The following is a 6,782-nucleotide window of genomic DNA, read 5'->3' as shown; positions in this document are numbered from 1 at the left end:
ATCAGGCTCATACTTTCGCATATTACTCTTACTTGTTAGCCAGAACCTTTGCTTTTTGTGGTTTGGATCACACAGTAATGTGGTACCACACTGAAACAGACCATTAAGCCTGGTTTCGATCAATATTTTAGAGGATAACCCATGTTAGGTCTATGTTCGGTATGGGATTTGCTCTCATCAGGCTCATACTTTCGCATATTTCTCATACTTGATGGCCAGATTCTGGACCTTTTTTGGTTTCGATCACGTAGTAATGCGGTACTACACTGAAACAGTCAATTAAACCTGGTACCGATCAATATTTTAGAGGATAACGTATGTTAGGTCTGGTTGAGGTCTGGGATTTGCCGTCATCAGTCACATAGTTCCTCATTCTTCACATACTTCTTGAACAGATCCTGGGTTTTTTCTGGTTTGGATCACATAGTAATGTGGTACCATACTGAAACAGTCGATTAAACCAGGTTTCGATCAATATTTTAGATGATAACGCATTTTAGGTCTAGGTTAGGCCTTGGATTTGCCCTCATCAGTCTCATACTTTTTTTTTTTTTTTTTTTTTTTTGTCGTGGGGAAAATCTTCGAAAGACTCCCTCCCACCTCCTTGGGGAGAGGTGGGAGGGGTGTGTGGGATTCCCCGCGCCCGTACAACGACAGGCGCGGGACCTACCCACTAAAAACCCCACGGTGACCCTTCGGCACGCTTTGGGAGGATACCGGGAATCGCTCGAAGCATTCTTCCGGTATCCTCCCCGTGCCCGCGCTTTCGCGCCCATCCCCCGGGGGGACAATCGGTCCCCCCAGTAGACACACTGCCTCATAGCGGCGGGACGGGGCCACTCCATCCCGCCGCTATCCGTCCCGGGGCCGCGTTTAGTGGCGGCTGCGAGCCCCAACTCGCAACCGCCCGCGACCCCGTTCCCACCCCTCGGCGGCCGGGCGTTCATGGCCGCACCAGACCGCCGAGGGTGCCTCCCCTTGCGTCGGACCGGTAGGGGGAGGCACTCCTACCCCCAACCGGTCCGACCCGGCGCCGCCTGGCGGGAGGAGGGTCCCCTCAGGACCCCCCTCCCAGCCTAGGTCATCCGCCACGCCGAGGCGGCCGCCCGCGACGCCTCGCGACCGGGCGACGACCTCGGGCCACCGCACGAGCGCGAGCTTCAGCGCGCCGCTGAAGCTCGCGCTCCCTCCCCGCGGCCTCCTTCTGCAACATTACGTTCTCGCAGAAGGAGGCCACGGCCCTCCACTTCTCCTCGCTGCCAAGCATGGCGCGCACCACGCCCGGCAGCGAGACATCCCGCCCGACGACGGCGACCAGGACACGGCGCTCCCCCTTCCACGCAGGGCATACCTCCAGGGTATGATCCGCCGTGTCCTGCTCAGCGTCGCAGTGGCAGCAACGCGCCGTCGGCTCCTTCCCTATCCGGCACAGGTATCTTCCGAAGCTGCCATGCCCGGAAAATACCTGTGCCAGCCGGTAGGTGAGGCTGCCATGGCCTCTGTCCAGCCACTCCTTCAGGAGTGGCCGAAAAGCCCCGACAGTCCGGTGCCCCGCGGTTGGCAGAGCCAGCCGCTCCTGCCACGCGAGCAACACGGACTGCCGGGCCTGGCGCTTCAAATCGCCCCAAGCAGGTTCCTGCCCGCCCGGGACCGCCCCCACCCCCGCGCGACGGTCGACGCGGTGCCGGTACATCGCCGCGTGCGACCGCGCGAGCTGGTCCATGGGCGGCATCCCCGCTAGAACCGTCGCCGCCTCATGTGACATTGTCCGATACCCGCGGACGACCCTGAGCGCCATGCGCCTCTGCACCCGACGCAGCATAGTCATGCTGCGCCGGGAGGCAGCCAGGTCGTCCGCCCAGACGGGGGCCCCGTATAGGGCCACCGACTGGACCATTGCCACATAGAGGCGACGAACTCGGCCCGCGGGCCCCCCAGGTTGGGCAGGATCCGGCCCAGAGCCGCAACCATCCTTTCCAACCGGGGGACCAGGCAGCGGAAATGCTTCTCGAAACGCCAGTGGCTATCGAGGATCAGCCCCAGATACCTGATCTGGGGCTTCACCTCGATGTCAGCCCCACCCACCCGAATCAGAGGGGGTGGCGGATCCTGCCGAGGTGAATGAAACGCAATCACCTCGGTCTTATGGACCGCCACCGTCATCCCCATCCCCCTGATCCGGTCGACGACGCGTTGCGACCCCTCCTCCGCGCGACGCGTGGCCCTCCCCCAGTGCGCCCCGACGGCCAGCACCAGTGTGTCATCCGCATAACACACCGTGCTGACGCCGTCGGGGAGGCCGGCCCGCAACACCGAGTCGTACGCGATGTTCCACAGGAGTGGCCCGAGGACCGACCCCTGCGGAACACCGCAGTATACCTCCCTCCGCATATCACCATCCCGGCCCGGATACTCGATCCACCTGCCGCGGAGATAATCCCCGACGACCGCCCTGAGACAAGGAGGGACTCTATGATATTCGAGCCCCCTCCTTATCCCTTCCCAGGGGAGGGTGTTAAAGGCATTGGCAATATCCAAGGATATTGCCAATGCCACCCCTCCCCGGGAGACGGCCGCCTCCGAGAGGGCCCTCACACGACCTATCGCGTCGATATTCGATCGGCCCGCCCGGAAACCGAACTGGCAGTCGGCCAGACCGGGATCACCCCGCGACAGGTGCTCGACGAGGCGGGCAGCAATCACACGCTCGAAGAGCTTGCCCACCTCGTCGAGGAGACAAATGGGCCGGTATGCGGAGGGAGACTCCGCGGGCCGACCCTCCTTCCGGAGGAGGACCATCCTCGCCACCTTCCAACTGGGGGGGAATCGCCCGTCCCTCAGGCAGCGGTCGAACAACCGCCTGAGGTCGGCCCCAAGGACGCCCTGGGTCAAGACCCAAACCCGGCCGGGCACACCATCCGGACCCGGGGCCGTGTTACGAACCCCGAGCCGTCTGATGGCCGCTGCCAGCTCCTCCTGCGTGACCCCCAGCTCGGCCGTCCACTCCACTGGGACAGCCGCCGCCGCCGGAGGACGCGGTCCCCTCTCCCCAATTGGGAAGAGTGTATTGACCACGTCCTCCAGCAGCCGGGGGTCAAGACCCTCGGTGACGGGGGGCGCCCACGGGCGGAGCTTATTCAGCACCACCTTATATGGGCGCCCCCATGGATCGTCATCAAGGGTCTGGAGGAGCTCCTTCCATGCCTGGGTCTTGGCCCGTTTGATGGCGACCTGCAGAGCAACCCGCGCCACGCGGTATGCTCCATACAGGTCATCAGCTGCCCTCGCTCGCGCCACGCCGTCGCCTGTACGTTGACGACGGCGCGCGCGGGTGTACTGGCGTCGGGCGCGGACAGTCGCGACTCGCAACTCCGCGATCGCGTCCGACCACCAGTACACCGCCCGGCGAGGAGAAGCCCGCCCGACCCGAGGCATCGCCGCGTCGCAAATACCCGCGACCAATGCTCCGAGCCGGGCGACCTCCTCCTCTATGCTCGGCAACTCGGCCGCTCCCTGCGGCCAAGTTGCAGCGAGGGCAGCTGCCATCAGGGCGTCCTTGTCCAGGCGCCGAAGCGCCCAGCGGCGTGGTGGGGTGCCACGCAGGCGGCCGTGTCGGGATGCACTCGCGGCGGCAGAGACCTCCATCCGGATGTACCGGTGATCGGAGAGTGTCTCTGCCCCCGTGACCACGTGCCAACCCGACACCATGCGCACGGCATTGGGGGTCGCGAATCCAACATCCACGATGGACCCCCCATATCGCCGCACGCATGTGTGCTCCGACCCCCGGTTCAATACCCGGAGGTCGAGCCCCGCCGCCCAATCGCCCAGGATCCCGCCGCGAACGGAGGTCCTGGGGGATCCCCAAGCCACCGACTTGGCATTAAAATCCCCCAGGACCAGCACCGGCCGGGCCGCGTAGCGCTGCACGCATGCCGCGACCTCGGCCAAGTACAGCTCGAACGCAGCGTGACCGCTACGGGGCGAAATGTAGCACCCCACCACAGCGACTCCCCCCCAGTCCACGGCGACGAATCCCCGACCGCGCTCCAACAAGGAGAACGGTGGGGACCCGTCGCCCCCTCCCCATACCGTCGCCACCAAGCCGTCCGCGTCGCCCACCCAATGAGGGTGATCAGGGACGCGGTACGGCTCGGCGGCGACCGCCAGGCCAACCCCCCACTCCGCGAGGACTTGGGACATCAAGTCCTGTGCCGCGCGGCAGTGGTTGAGGTTGGCCTGGAGGAGGAGGCGGGGCGGCATTAATTAATGGCCGCGCCAGCCTCCTCCCGGCCGTCCGTCCCCGTAGCACCGTCCACCTCCATGGAGGACGATGCCACCGCCCTCGGCACCGGAGCCGGTGCAGCCCGCCTCTTCCTCTCCTTCCGGGAGGGGGGGGAGCACTTCTTGCTCCCCACCCTGTGATCGGCTGGCCTCCCCATGTCCGCACACAGCGGGCAGTGGGGGGCCGCCGAGCACTGGCTCGCACGGTGCTCTTTGGCACCGCAGCGGTAACACTGACCGCTGCGGTCCACCGGCGAGGTGCACCACTGCCTCACGTGCCCCAATTCGAGGCAGCGGTGACACTGGAGCGGGCGCGGCGCGAGGATTTCCACTCGCGCCGAAACCCACCCCACCAACACCCTCCCGGATTCCGCCACCTTACGGGCGGCGGAGAGGGGGCACCGGGCCCACACCGACCCGAGGCCGGAGGGTGACCTGCGGATCTCTCCGATCCGCAGGTCCTCCACAGGACAGTCCCCCGCCCTCGCAAGGGCACGGGACACATCCTGTGCGCTGACCGAGTCGTCCAGCCCACAAACGCGCATCTCCGTGCGCTTCGTGGGCCGGGCGACCCGGACACCTCGCTCGCCCAGCTGCTCCCGGAGCCTCTGGGCGAGACGATCCGCCTTCGCGCCGCCTTCTGCACCGGGGATCTCCAGCAAGAGACCCCCGGTCACGGCCCTCTTCGCCCTCACGGAGGCGATGCCCAGCTCTTCCAGGGAGATATTCTCCCTGGCGAGCCGCATCGCCTCCGCGAGGGTCAGGTCGCCCCCCTGCGCAACGGTCGGCGTCACCGCTGCCGTTTTTGGGGGACGACCTGGTCGTGCCTTCCCGACCTTCGCGGCCTTTACCTTGGCCGCCGGCGGCGGAGGCGGAGGCTGCGGTTGCGAGGCCTTCCTCGCCGCCCGCTTCGCCTTCCGCCCCACCACCTCACTCCACGCCACCCCCCCTTGGGAGGGTGCTGTGGAGGACGCGACCACCGCGACCACGGGTACACCACCCCCCTTGGGGGTCGCGACCCGGGGCCCTGGTGCCGCAACGCTGGGCGGAGCCTTCACTCCGCCCTTCTTTGCCTTCCCCGACTGTACCGGAACAGGTCGGGGAGGCACCGCCTTCCTGCTGACCGCTCTTCCGGCGAGGAGCTCCTCCCGGAAGGCGGCCAGCTTGCCATCAATCATGTCCCCAATCCTCCTCAGAAGATCGTCTTCTGAGGAGGACGGGGACTTCTTCACGGGCGGAGTGCGGGTGGAGGGGCCCGCGGTGCCCCGCACCACTGCCGCCGCACTCCGCTTATTTACCTCCGCCGAGGGACGCGGCGGTGGAGGAGGAGGGAGGATGGGAGGGAGGGCCGCGCTGTTCCACAGCGCCTCTGCCCTCCTCCTCCCCTGTCGCTCCTCCTCCAACAGGAGCTGCAGACGGGCGTTCCGCCCTCTGAGCTCCCGCGCCGCCTCCCTCATTTCCTCCGCCGCGGCCTTCAGGGCCTCCGCGCCACCGCTTTTCTGCCCCTTAAAGGCGCAGGCAGCGACGACTTTCTCCACCCGCCTCAGGGACGAGGAGATCCTCTCCGATATCTCCTCGGTCACCTCGTCCCTGAGGCAACTCAGCCTCACCGACGGGCTCATCGCCCCGCCCACCTCGACGACGGCCTGCCCCGTCCTCTTCCTCTTAGAGCCTATGTGGCTCGTGCTGGAGGAGAAGGACGAGACCGACGCCGTCTCGTCGTCCTCCTCCACCCTCCACGAAGCTGGACCTGGCGCTGAGTGGGGCGCGAGCGCCGCCACCCTAACCCCAACCCCGTCTCCGTCCTCCCCAACCGACAAAACCCGCCCCATCCCCATTTTATTTTCTGTGTCCATAAAAATCCCACGAGATGGTCGGAAATAAAGGTCCACCCGGGCAGAGCCGCCTTACCCAGGTAAGCCTAATACTCCGGGGGTTCGGCAGGTTCCCCGGAGGTGGTCGCTTGGGATTGGGCCTTCTCCCCCAACCATGCATCCCATCGCCGCGCACCATAGCTTAGGATTGGAGGGCGATTTTATAGAGTCGCCATACTCGTGGCCCAGGCGGTTAAGCCAAGACCCCCGTTCCTCCTGCCGTCACGTACCATTCACAAAACCAATAGGGAATTGTGAATGGGTCGTTGTGACGACCAACAGGAGGCTTACGATGTGTGTATGACTCGGGTACCCCGGGTTCGTTAAGCCCGTACTGCAGCTGAAAGGCTGGCAGCCCCTGAGGGTATCAGTCTCATACTTCCTCATTCTTCACATACCTCTTGAACAGATCCTGGGTTTTTTTTTTCTGGTTTGGATCACATAGTAGTGTGGTACCACACTGAAACAGTCGATTAAACATGGTTTTGATGAATATTTTAGGGGATAACGCATGTTAGGGCTGAGTTGGGTCTAGGATTTGCCGTCATGAGGCTCATACTTTCGCATATTTCTCTTACTTGTTAGCCAGATCGTTTGCTTTTTCTGGTTTGGATCACATAGAAA

Source organism: Colletes latitarsis, unplaced genomic scaffold (genome assembly GCF_051014445.1).
Source record: "Colletes latitarsis isolate SP2378_abdomen unplaced genomic scaffold, iyColLati1 scaffold0013, whole genome shotgun sequence".
In the NCBI taxonomy this organism is placed as follows: Eukaryota; Metazoa; Arthropoda; class Insecta; order Hymenoptera; family Colletidae; genus Colletes; species Colletes latitarsis.
The sequence above is the reverse complement of the archived record's forward strand: the minus strand, read 5'-3'. Positions refer to the sequence as shown.